Below are 12,672 nucleotides of genomic sequence, written 5' to 3' on the forward strand. Positions count from 1 at the left end.
TATGTGTTGGTCAATCAACTGTCCCAGGAATTTACAAGAAATAACGTGGAGAAAATTATCTCTGCAACCTCAATTTTTAAAGATGAAATTATCAATACAAAGTGAATCATTAATTTCATGCCATATTATAGTTAAGAGTTGATATTACATGACTGTTGATTAGACAGAGCAAGGAATGAACAAGCACTGGCATTATTTTTAACAAAACCAAACCAAAACAAAAAGAATAGGAACTCCCCCCACTCCCCACCCAAGTTCACAAAAAAAAAAAAAATTAACTGGCCCTTGAATTAGATTCTCCCAGAACTCAAGGGCACTTCATATTTGTTTGGGACCTATGCTAAGAATGAAGCAATCCCTCAAAATCCCCAACCTCCTTCTAAATAAAGGAATTAAGAATGGCACTTTTAAAAGCACTTAAGTGATTTGGAACACAACTTTCACTGTCTTTCAATGGGTTTTATGCTCCTAAATCATTTAAGTTTTTCTGAAAATCCCATCCTAGAGAACTCTATTTATAGAGCACAGTTGGCATGCAAGGTGCTCTACAGAAGGACAAGGGTCCCTGCCCTAGAGAGCTAATCATCTAAATTTGTCAAAAACAGACTAAGAGATGTGTATGATTGATTCCTGCATTGTTAATTCCAGAGTTTTTATACACAGACAGAGATGGGGGAGGCATGCAGGAGCACTGCCCCAAACTGTATTCCAGGCCTGGTGTGGGCAGCAGGATGCTCATGCTGGCCACAGAGCGCCCTTTCTACACTGGGGCTGCAGCCGCCATGGTCACTTTGTCAGGGAGGGGACGGGGACAGAGTCTGCAAAGAAAAGGGGATGGAAGAAGGCAGCCGAGGGAGCTTTTATCGCAGTGCTCCAGAGCCTGCCAGAGTCATTCACATTCACACACACACACACACACACACACACACACACACACACACACACACACACACACACACACACACACAGCAGTGATGCGCGCTGGATCTGCCAGCCACAGCCCAGTCCCCTCAGTGCATGGTGGGAGGGGAGGGCAGCTGGGACTCCAGGGGCTCCCTCCCCCAGCTGGGTGCTCCTGCTCTCCCCCATCTCCAAGCACCACTTGGAGCACAGCCAGGCAAATTCCTTGACTGCATCCCAGTCCATAGAATCAGCAACAAGCCTATTTTTGCCTCATGGGAAAGGCCCGCTAGGTATGCGCAAAGGACAATCTTCTCACTGAGGCAAGATGGGTTAGGTAATATCTTTTATTGGATCAACTTCTGTTGGTGAAAGACAACCTTTTGAGCTGCACAGAGGTTGTCTTCTTCATGTCTGGAGAAAGTACTTTCCCCAGACCTAAAGAAGAGCTCTGTGTAAACTCACAAGCTTGTCTCAAAACTGTTGAACTATCCTGTTTTGACATTTTCCAAATGAAAAGGTTTTTTTTTGGTTCAAAATGATTTTTGTCTCTAAATGAAAGTTTTAGTAAAAAATGTAAGAAAAAAAGATGAAAAAAGGTTGAAATCTAAACAAAGATTTTTGAAAAGATCAAAATGAAGCATTTCATTTGAACCAATCGGAATTTTTTTTTCAGATTTTTGGTTTACTTTTTTGGGGGGGGTGGGGAGGGGGAAAGAGGACTGATTTGGGATAGGAAAATTGTTTCCCACCCCGCTCTAAGGCTCAGTACTGTTGAAAATCCTACCCTTATTATTATATATAATATCTTATCAAAACAAACATTCATTTAAATATTCAATAATAGCCTAAACATTTGGGAGCCTTCACAAGCCCACAACACACTTGGGCCATTAGGTATCTGGCCCAGCTCCTCACACTGTTTCTATAGAATTGGAAATTACTGTTTGTCAGAATATCAAGCGAATGTGTAGAGACCTGTCTATTTCTATATTAAGACAATGCTTCTATATTTCTAAAACTAGTTACAAGAAAGTGCTCAGTTCTGTTTAGTGGTATCTGGTAAACATGTCAAATAATTAAATTAAAACAAAAAAAAACCCACCAAAGGGTGATTAAATAAGAAACATAAACCGTATTTGTGATTTCAAGTACATTGTAATTTAAGTACCACTAATAATCGGTAAATTCAAAAGTCAGAGCTATACTTATTAAGACCTCTACTCCCTCAAATATAGAAGTTAAACTCTGCCTAGGTTTGTATAGTCTATGTAGACCAAGCTGGATGAGCAAGCATCTCAGAGAGGTGATTAAGAAAAAGCAGAAAGCATACAGGGAGTGGAAGAAGGGAGGAATCAGCAAGGAAAGCTACCTTATTGAGGTCAGAACACGTAGGGATAAAGTGAGACAGGCTAAAAGTCAAGTAGAGTTGGACCTTGAAAAGGGAATTCAAACCAACAGTAAAAGGTTCTATAGTCATATAAATAAGAAGAAAACAAAGAAAGAAGAAGTGGGACCGCTAAACACTGAGGATGGAGTGGAGGTCAAGGATAATCTAGGCATGGCCCAATATCTAAACAAATACTTTGCCTCAGTCTTTAATAAGACTAAAGAGGATCTTTGGGATAATGGTAGCATGACAAATGGGAATGAGGATATGGAGGTAGACGTTACCATATTTGAGGCAGAAGCGAAACTCAAACAGCTTAATGGGACTAAATCGGGGGGCCCAGATAATCTTCATCCAAGAATATTAAAGGAATTGGCACATGAAATTGCAAGCCCATTAGCAAGAATTTTTAATGAATCTGTAAACTCAGGGGTTGTACCGTATGATTGGAGAATTGCTAACATAGTTCCTATTTTTAAGAAAGGGAAAAAAAGTGATCCGGGTAATTATAGGCCTGTTAGTTTGACATCTGTAGTATGCAAGGCCTTGGAAAAAATTTTGAAGAAGGTAGTTAAGGACATTGAAGTCAATGGTAAATGGGACCAAATACAACATGGTTTTACAAAAGGTAGATCGTGCCAAACCAACCTGATCTCCTTCTTTGAGAAAGTAACAGATTTTTTAGAGAAAGGAAACGCAGTGGATCTAATTTACCTAGATTTTAGTAAGGCATTTGATACCTTGCCACATGGGGAATTATTAGTTAAATTGGATAAGATGGGGATCAATAGGAAAATAGAAAGGTGGATAAGGAATTGGTTAAAGGGGAGACTACAACGGGTCCTACTGAAAGGTGAACTGTCAGGCTGGAGGGAGGTTACCAGTGGAGTTCCTCAAGGATCGGTTTTGGGACCAATCTTATTTAATCTTTTTATTACTGACCTTGGCACAAAAAGTGGGAGTGTGCTAAAGTTTGCGGATGATACAAAGCTGGGAGATATTGCCAATTTAGAAAAGGACAGGGATATCCTACAGGAGGATCTGGATGACCTTGTAAACTGGAGTAATAGTAATAGGATGAAATTTAATAGTGAGAAGTATAAGGTCATGCATTTAGTGATTAATAACAAGAATTTTAGCTATAAGCTAGGGACGCATCAATTAGAAGTAACGGAGGAGGAAAAGGACCTTGGAGTATTGGTTGATCATAGGATGACTATGAGCCGCCAATGTGATATGGCCGTGAAAAAAGCTAATGCGGTCTTGGGATACATCAGGAGAGGTATTTCCAGTAGGGATAAGGAGGTTTCAGTACCGTTATACAAGGCACTGGTGAGACCTCACCTGGAATACTGTGTGCAGTTCTGGTCTCCCATGTTTAAGAAGGATGAATTCAAACTGGAACAGCTACAGCTTGGCTTGTTTAGCTTGTTTAGCCTAACTAAAAGAAGGCTGAGGGGAGCTATGATTGCTCTCTATAAATATATCAGAGGGATAAATACAGAGAGGGAGAGGAATTATTTAAGCTCAGTACCAATGTGGACACAAGAACAAATGGATATAAACTGGCCACCAGGAAATTTAGACTAGAAATTAGACGAAGGTTTCTAACCATCAGAGGAGTGAAGTTTTGGAATAGCCTTCCAAGGGAAGCAGTGGGGGCAAAAGACCTATCTGGCTTTAAGATTAAACTCGATAAGTTTATGGAGGAGATGGTACAATGGGATAACACGGTTTTGGTAATTAAATATTCGTGGTAAATAGGCCCAATGGCTTGTGTTGGGATATTAGATGGGGTGGGATCCGAGTTACCCAGGAAAGAATTTTCTGTAGTATCTGGCTGATGAATGTTGCCCATATGCTCAGGGTTTAGCTGATCGCCATATTTGGGGTTGGGAAGGAATTTTCCTCCAGGGCAGATTGGAAGAGGCCCTGAAGGTTTTTCGCCTTCCTCTGTAGCATGGGGCACGGGTCACTTGCTGGAGGAATCTCTGCTCCTTGAAGTCCTTAAACTACGATTTGAGGACTTCAATAGCACAGATATAGGTGTGAGGTTTTTTGCAGGAGTGGTGGGTGAAATTCTGTAGCCTGCATTGTGCAGGAGGTCAGACTAGATGATCATAATGGTCCCTTCTGACCTAAATATCTATGAATCTATTCAGACTTATTTGTTGGAGTGCAAGCTAAATTAAAAGGATTATAAAGTGAAACATGAAAGCAAGGGTAAGTGGCTAGTGGTGGAAGAACAGACTGAAGAAATGAGTCTTGAGAGAGATTGGAATGAGGCAGCACATGCAATCACACTATTGAGGGTAAAAATTGAAAAGGCCACAAGTCCTTATGCTTACAAGCTACAGTGCTTCAGAACTCAGCAGTTGTGGTTAGGAAGAAATATCCCTCAATCTACCAGCTAGGTTCGGTGCCTGCATATGTTAGATGAAGGGAGTTAAACCAAAATCTCCCTCGGTTTTGGCAATTATAAAATAGCAGATAGCACAGATGATTGATATGTTCTGGTGTGGCTGTGCTTATGTTCATATATACATATGTGAAGATACTATAAAAGAAAAGCATGCAACTTCTAACGCTGCAAAATGTCAGACTTACATATAAAGAGGAATAAAGGTATTTCAGCTTTAATCATGGTATAAGATTAACTACACTACACCTTCAGCCATCATTTATACCAGAATAAATCCTGGAGTAAATCCTGTCATTGCAATGCACTTATTCAGAATATGCACTAATTCAAATGAGAGCAAAATATGGATCTATACTTTCAATATAAGCAATTCTTTAAAACACAGCTTAACAGTTCTTAGGGATGGGGGAATCCTTAATAGATCAAGTAGGAAATGTGAAGGTGTAAGATCTGGTTATATATCCTGCAGGTTTTGACCATTATTATTCCACACTAATAAGATGAGCCACAACTGGTATCTAATGAGTGGGAGTTTAGCTTTTACACAGGGTGACCAGACAGGAAGTGTGAAAAATCAGGACAGGGGGTGGGGGGTAATAGGCGCCTATATAAGACACAGCCCACACAGCACACAGTCAAACTGTGGAACTCCTTGCTTGAGGAGGTTGTGAAGGCTAGGACTATAACAGGGTTTAAAAGAGAACTGGATAAATTCATGGAGGTTAAGTTCATTAATGGCTATTAACCAGGATGGGTAAGGAATGGTGTCCCTAGCCTCTGTTTGTCAGAGGGTGGAGATGGATGGCAGGCGAGAGATCACTCGATCATTACCTGTTAGGTTCACTCCCTCTGGGGCACCTGGCATTGGCCACTGTCGGTAGACAGGATACTGGGCTGGATGGACCTTTGGTCTGACCCAGTATGGCCGTTCTTATGTAGCCCCAAATATCGGGACTGTCCCTACAAAATCAGAACATCTGGTCACCCTACTATTACATGAAACTGGTGATTTTCCAAGTTGTGAGTAAGCAACTAAATTGAGTCTGCAGTGCTGCAAAGAAAAAACTCAAAGGCTTGTCCAAGAAAACAGATTATACTTAAGGGCCAGATTCTACCACTGTTACTCAGAGAGGAAGTCCTTACTCCATGAATAGTCAATGGGACTATTATTGGACTACGGTTGTGCTCATCATGAGTAAATTAGCAGGATAGGGTATTCAACCCATAACACACTGAAGAGCAAGTTTTAGTCCTGCTATCTTTGGTGAAGTGGTTTTCTTTCAGAAAACTGGTTCTTTAACACTAGCTTTTCCTTCCTGAGAAGGATACAAAAACAGACCAGATACTAAGTTTTCAGTAGAGAACCTGTGGACTCTTTGGAAGGGTCCATTGTTTGGGCAAAGATTAAGATCTATTATTAGAATGTCTTCTACATCAAAGGAGTTGGGGGCAGAAAAAACCTAATAGGCCAAATTCATCCCTAGTGTAACTCTACTGGAGAAAGTGGAGTTACACCTGCATAAATTTGGCCCATGAGGTCTAATCTATTCCCTCATCACACCAGTATTCATAATATTGTATTCTCCACTGCTCTGCCCTGTGTAAAATGACAGTTCTGCAGAGCTGGTTTGCAAAAGCAGACTTTGTTGTAACCTAAGGGCCCAATCTTGCAAGGTGCTGAGTTCTATGTCAGGCCTTAAGTGCAAGACAAGATGGTCTACAGAGAAAAGAAAGAGAAAGCGGCCATCACTAGCATAATTTTAAAGTCATACATCTTGTCTGAATAGCGAAACACTACCAGCTTGTGCCATCCATATCTAGAGTGCTTTGTGGGCATCAGCATACAATATTCAGTTAGGTGCTAGTTTTGTATTTGTTATTCCTCATTTCATTTTCTTGATTGGCCCAAATCTTGTTCTGTGTTGTTCATCCACCATTTCCTTCCCATCATCCTCTTTCCTAGTACTTTTTTTAATCTCTTTTTTCTCCAGATGATCTTCCCTTCTCAACATACACCCATCTCCCATTGATTTCCAACTCCAGGGAGTGCTTCTGAAAGATCCAGCCTAAAATCCACCTGTTTTATCCAACAGTGAAACAAAAGTAATTAGCAAAGTTGATCAATCAATTAGGCCACTAATCAGCTGGAAAGTCTATCGAGCATCAACATAGGCCAATAACATACACAAGGCCATTTTTATAGCACTAGCGTGCTAGTTGGACAGTACGAGCAAAGCCCCAGTCCTGAAGATATTACAGTCTATTTGTCTAGACAGCTATGTACAAGGGCAAAATCTGACCCCAAATATCAGCCTCACAATGCGCAGAAAGCGTGCATAATCAAAAATTATATCAGAAATAAACAATGTTTAAAAAAATTAATCCAATTCCTCTCTAACACACACCAGTATATATCCAAAGTAGAGCTGGATGAATAACTGATTTTTTGGTTCATTCGTAGTTCTGAAAAAATGGGGGAAAAAATGGTTCAGGTCAAACCGAAAATGAATTTTTTGGGGAATTCTCTGCTAACAGGAAGTTGAAAAAAAATCATTTTGGGGGAAATTAAACTGAGGTGGTGGTTGTACCCTTTCACCCTGAGATGTGGGAGACCCAGGTTCAAATCCCCCCCTCTGGAGCAAGGATTTCAACTTGGGTCTGCCCCTTCCCATACAAATGCCCTAATCACCAGACTATACAATATTCTGGGTTGAGTCTCTCTCAATATCTCCTCTTGAAACTGTTCCACTTTGTGTAAATAAATATTCATTGGAGCAGGACTTGAACTTGTGCCTCCTATATTCCAGGTGAGTGGCCTAATCATCAGCAACACACAGCCCCCCCCCCCCAATGATTACTCATGTATTTTATAGTATTCAAATATTTTGAGTAGCCCCTGGGACTACTTTATGTGAACAAAATTGCAGAAGCAATTGTTTCCACATGGGCATAACATACTGCTGTGTGCAAAACATAAGGCAAGATGAATGAAAACCACTCCATACATAGATGATCTTCAGATGAAAGACTCTGAAGGGAACTGATCAGAATCCATAAGGGTATCTTACCACTGATTTCAATGGCCTTTGGATCAGGCCCTAGGAGGGTTTTTAAGATATTAATAAAAACAGAACAAAAAAGCATAAGAACCATTCTTACCCTCACCGTTGCAGATTTAGTGTATCTTGGTGCAGTGCCAAATAAAATCAACAGGTTAATGCTAAATATCATGGTGTCAGTGTGAACCACTGAATAAAGTAAAAGCTATTTTTATGCTTTAGCACACATCTGGTCTAAAAATAAAAAGTGGATTGAAGTTTTTCTAAATGCAGTGTTTAAAAGAGCTAAGACTGTGTTCCCCAAAGACTATGAACTTGTAAATTAGCACAAGAAATTTTAGAGCAACATAAGCCTCTAATCACTCACATTTAGAGGTTTGACTTTAGTGAGCTTTGCATTTTAAAGCCTTTTCTAGTGGCCAATTATGAAATCTTTTTGCCTAGCAAATACTCAATGATGAAGTTCCCCAAAAAATAATTTCACACTGTAGGTGTTCTTGGAATTGCTCTGAAAATAGCATTTCCATGATGCTTTTACACAAATACAGTCAGAGACCAAATCAGCTTGCCCAGTATTAGTTAGAATTTGGCAAGCAGAACAAGTCTGAACAAATGCAATCGAGATCCTTGTGTGCTATAATTTTATTTATCCTTTTATTTAAGCAACTTTCTAGAATGGCAGATTATCCCCAAAATCTTTTTCTTAAAAGTATGGCAAGCTTGCTGCTAAATAGGATTTCAGGGATTCTAGATGGATTGTGACCATTTCATTTCACCTGGCTTTCACAGATAGATTACAGTCTTTAAAACAAAATCTGCTGGAACTAAAAGTTGCAATATGTACTATATAATACAAAAATAAACCAGCATAGAAACTTTGGTGTGTAGTGTAATGATGCAGCTAGACAGCATTTCTATTCTAGATTTTTTATTCTTAATCCTTTCTAAAAAGCACACAAATCCTTACAAATTCTCACAGTGTGCACTGTAATCTCTTTAATACCAAGGCGGACGAATGTGTTTCAAGCATTTTCTGCTGGGAACAAATCTCTCTCACTCAATATTCTGCTTAGAAAAATAAACCAAGAAAAGCAAATGCTAAGAAACCCAGCCAGTAGTCTCTCTCTTCTACATATTTTATATAAGTAAATACTTACCAACAGCTTCCTACATAGCCATTTAATTACACTAATTTCCTTTTCCCAAGTCCGTCCTCTGAGTCAGAAGTGAAATGAGAGAAGGAGAGTGTGCATATGAGAGAGAGAGAGAGAGAGAGAGAGAGAGAGAGAGAGGGGAAATCAGAGCCTGCAAATTAACTTCACTCACTGATGTTGCAACTCCACACTTAGGCACACATTTTACTGGGTCCAGCCATTCTGTTATTTTAACCCAGGTGCCCTCAGAAACCTTTGAACCACAACTGCTGAAATCTGCATAGAATTTTTATTGAGTCCCTTAAGGAGTGGAGTGAGAGGATTAGTCCAGTGGTTACAACATTTGCTTGTGACCTAGTTCAATTCCTTGCTTTACAAACGACTGACTGTGTGTCACCTTAGGTAAGCCTCTTTCTGTGCCTCAGTTCCCCAACTGTAAAATGCGTGTGATACTTTCCTACCACACAGGAGTATTGCAAGGATAACTACATTAAAGACTGTAAGGCGCTCAGATGCTTCGGGTGGGGAGGGGCATGTAAGTACCATACACTGAGTGAAAGGTACACAGATGGCCAGAAGTTCACAATTAGCTACTTCTCACTTTAAAAAAAATCCATGAAGGTATTTTATAAAAAAAAAGTGTGTCTGTCTTTCAAAACACATCCTCTAAATTCATTCTTTACCTTCACTGAATTCAGTGGAGTGCCACTAGGGTTAAATTTGGCCCACTGTGTTTAATAATTCAGTATTTTGGAGTGCCTTTCCATCTGCAAGGGCTGGCTATACAGGCTGTATGGATGCCTTACTCAACAAAACCAATTTTAGGACACCTTCTGCTTTCAGATCCTAGCTTTATCCCGAAGGCTAAGACGCACGGACAACTTTTCCTCTGCACACACAATTCTACAAGTGTACACACAAAACCTACAACACTGCACAAGCTAGTACTTACACCCATATGGCTTGTGATGGTCTAGTCCTACACAACCTCCAAAGGCGTAAGGGGGGCATAAGTGACTCCCTTACTCAGGCTACTAGTAGCCGAACAAGGGGAAGTTGGAGCCATACAGCCACTACCTTCTCCTCATGAGGAGGTGGGTGGAGAAGGTGGGAACAGGGCAAAGCCTTGGTTCATGCCTCCAATACCCTGGAAGAGTACCAGTGCCAGCATACTGGGAGATGCGTGCTGTTTTGGGTAGGGGTCCAGTACTGTTTCGTTCCGCCCTGGAGCAACAGGGAGCCTGGAAGGCAGACTGGGAGTCTGAGTTAGATTTACTTTTTATAGCAGCACAACTACACACGGCTGCTTGCGGAGAACAGATTGTAAAGTGGCAATTTCGCCCATGATGAGCTGTTTGCTCACAAAAAATACCCATCTGTGCAGGTAAGCGTCAATGTTTTACAAGTATAATTTAGGAACCCAAATTTGAGAACTGACTCTTTTTCCTTACCCATGTCTTGCTATGTGATAGTCACTTCTAGATTTATATTATATATAATCATTTTCACGCAGGCAAAGTCAGGAAGAAAAAGCCCTATCCAACAATCCAGACTTCGGAGGATCAGATTTCCAAGATGTCTTCAACCTGAACTCCAAGGATCCGATCTTTTTCCCAGTGAAGTTCTATAGCACTGTAATTCACTCCCGGGGCGAACAAAATGAGATGCCAAATTTGAATGAACCAGGCACATTAGGTGGCAGTTATTAGGAACCTTTTGAGGCTGAAAGATTGCTCCCTCCCTCCTCTGGAGAGCTAAACATCCAGCCTTTCCTCTCCCAAATCCCTTCTTAGCACATCTCTTACATGCAGCGTCCCTCTGCTAATCAGATGTGTGTTTGATTCCCGGCTCTGTGACATACTTCCTATGTAACCTTTGGCAAGTCACTTCAACTCTGTGATCATCTATAAAACGGGGATAAGTCTATTTACGTACTTCCCAGGCACGTTTTGAGACTTAATTTCATTATTTTTTTGTTAAGTGTTCCAAATCCAGGGCTGACTGCTACAGAAATTTCTCTAAATAAATACAACCAAGCTCTAGGAGGCAGAGCACACTTCATAAATTAACAACATTTAACCCTTAGGTAGAGCTGTTTACCCACAGACCTGAAAGCATTCTACAAAAGTAGATAAGCATCATTATCCTCACTGTATGGGCCTGGGAATGAAGGCACAGAGACATGAAGCGTGTTCCCCATCTTCACACAACAGCTCAGTGGCAGCGCTGAAAATCTAACCCTCTATTCAATAAAACTTGTATCTTTATCCCATTTGAATTAATATTTTAACACAAACTGCTATCTAGATACATTAACTCCTCTCTGTTCTGCCACCACATGGCTGCGTGAGGAATTTCACTGACAATGTGCAGCAGCAGGAGTCAAGATGATGAAAACTAATAAGTATAAGGCTTTATAATAGATACTAAGGCAAAGAAAGTCATTCCCCATGGACAGATCCTTCCATTTGTCCCTCTCAACTTTAAACAACTATTGAGGATGTGTATTTTTCATAGGTATTTTCAATTTCAGCCACCAGCATCCACTGCCTGCAACCTCCCCCAATTTGTTAACAATGCTACTTTTTTAGGACACTCTTAGGCCTCACTTCTACAAAGATTTATACAATGTTTAACTTTACATGAGGTGAGTAGCCCTGGTGACGTCATTGGGACTACTGATAGCTTGTAATTTAAGCATGGGCATAAGACTCTACAGGATTGAGGCTTTAATTGTTTATTGCTTTATTAACTACACAAGGTTTCAGTGGAAGGGAAAGACACATAAAATAAACACACATACAGGGAGATATGTATATATATATTACTTAATTGCTATATACAACCATTCTACATAATATAACTATTTTAATCAGTGTAAAAATTAAATTTGAAAAAAAAATGCAAGTTTAAAGGTATACGTCTTTAAAAAAGGCTGAAATTGTATTTTAAAAGAATGCAGCAACCTCTGAAGATTCAGAACATCCTTGAATGTTTAATCTGAAACATCAGATTAGGAAGCAGTAAATCCATCTTCTTCACAGCTGTTATTTTAGAAGAAAAATGAGCAAGTGAATGTGAAGTGCACTGGGCAGGTTCTATGGGGTGTCTGTACCTAAGAGCTATTTTATAGCAGCAAATTGAAGCCAGAGGGAAACCCAGCTGGCAAACAGAATACAAGGCGAGGCTTTTCTTTAAGATTCCAACATGCTTTCCTGTAGGACTGTGGTGGGATTCAAACTGGATCACAAGCATGTGTTATGGTTCAAGTTCATTAACAATATATATACAAAAAGAAGAGGCTTCTATTGAAAGGTTTTCAATGTACTAAATGACAGGACACCCCTCTTGACACATTATAGAATTCCCTTCACAGGTTTCTATAATTTCCGGAGCTCAATCCAAACATCTCAATCTGTGGAAAGCTTTGGAATTACAACCTGGATCTGGGTCTCAATTTCACCACTGGGAGCTAACTATCGTCAGCCAAACTTCAGGCCCAAACCTCTAATAATTTCTTTCTCGGTCCTTATATAGGGACTGAAGGATTCTTGTAAACACAAAGCCAGCATTTCTTAGGGTGACTGGTGTGTTCTCCCATTCTTCAGACTTTTCATTTTCACCAATAATCCTTTGTACTTAATATGCACTTTACATCTGAAGCCTTCATATGCTTTACAAACACAAATAGGACATTTGGATGCAGGGGGCTGCTTGCAGTTGAATTTCTTACAGAAACATGCACAA

The 12,672-nt window shown here is 40.1% G+C and overlaps 1 protein-coding gene across 3 annotated transcripts in view; it reads right to left on the reverse strand.

Annotated features, from left to right (window-relative positions):
• MYLK (myosin light chain kinase) overlaps positions 1–12,672 on the reverse strand; it is a 320,305-nt gene that overhangs the window by 222,562 nt on the left and 85,071 nt on the right. The window contains exon 1 of one of the 3 annotated variants that reach the window (XM_074967151.1): positions 8,929–9,013. The exons of the other annotated variants lie outside the window; for them this stretch is intronic. The gene's annotated coding sequence lies outside the window, so the exon portion shown is untranslated. Of the gene's footprint in view, positions 1–8,928; positions 9,014–12,672 lie in introns of those variants that run through there. 3 annotated transcript variants of the gene reach the window in all.

This window comes from Natator depressus, chromosome 11 (assembly GCF_965152275.1).
Source record: "Natator depressus isolate rNatDep1 chromosome 11, rNatDep2.hap1, whole genome shotgun sequence".
Lineage (NCBI taxonomy): Eukaryota > Metazoa > Chordata > Testudines > Cheloniidae > Natator > Natator depressus.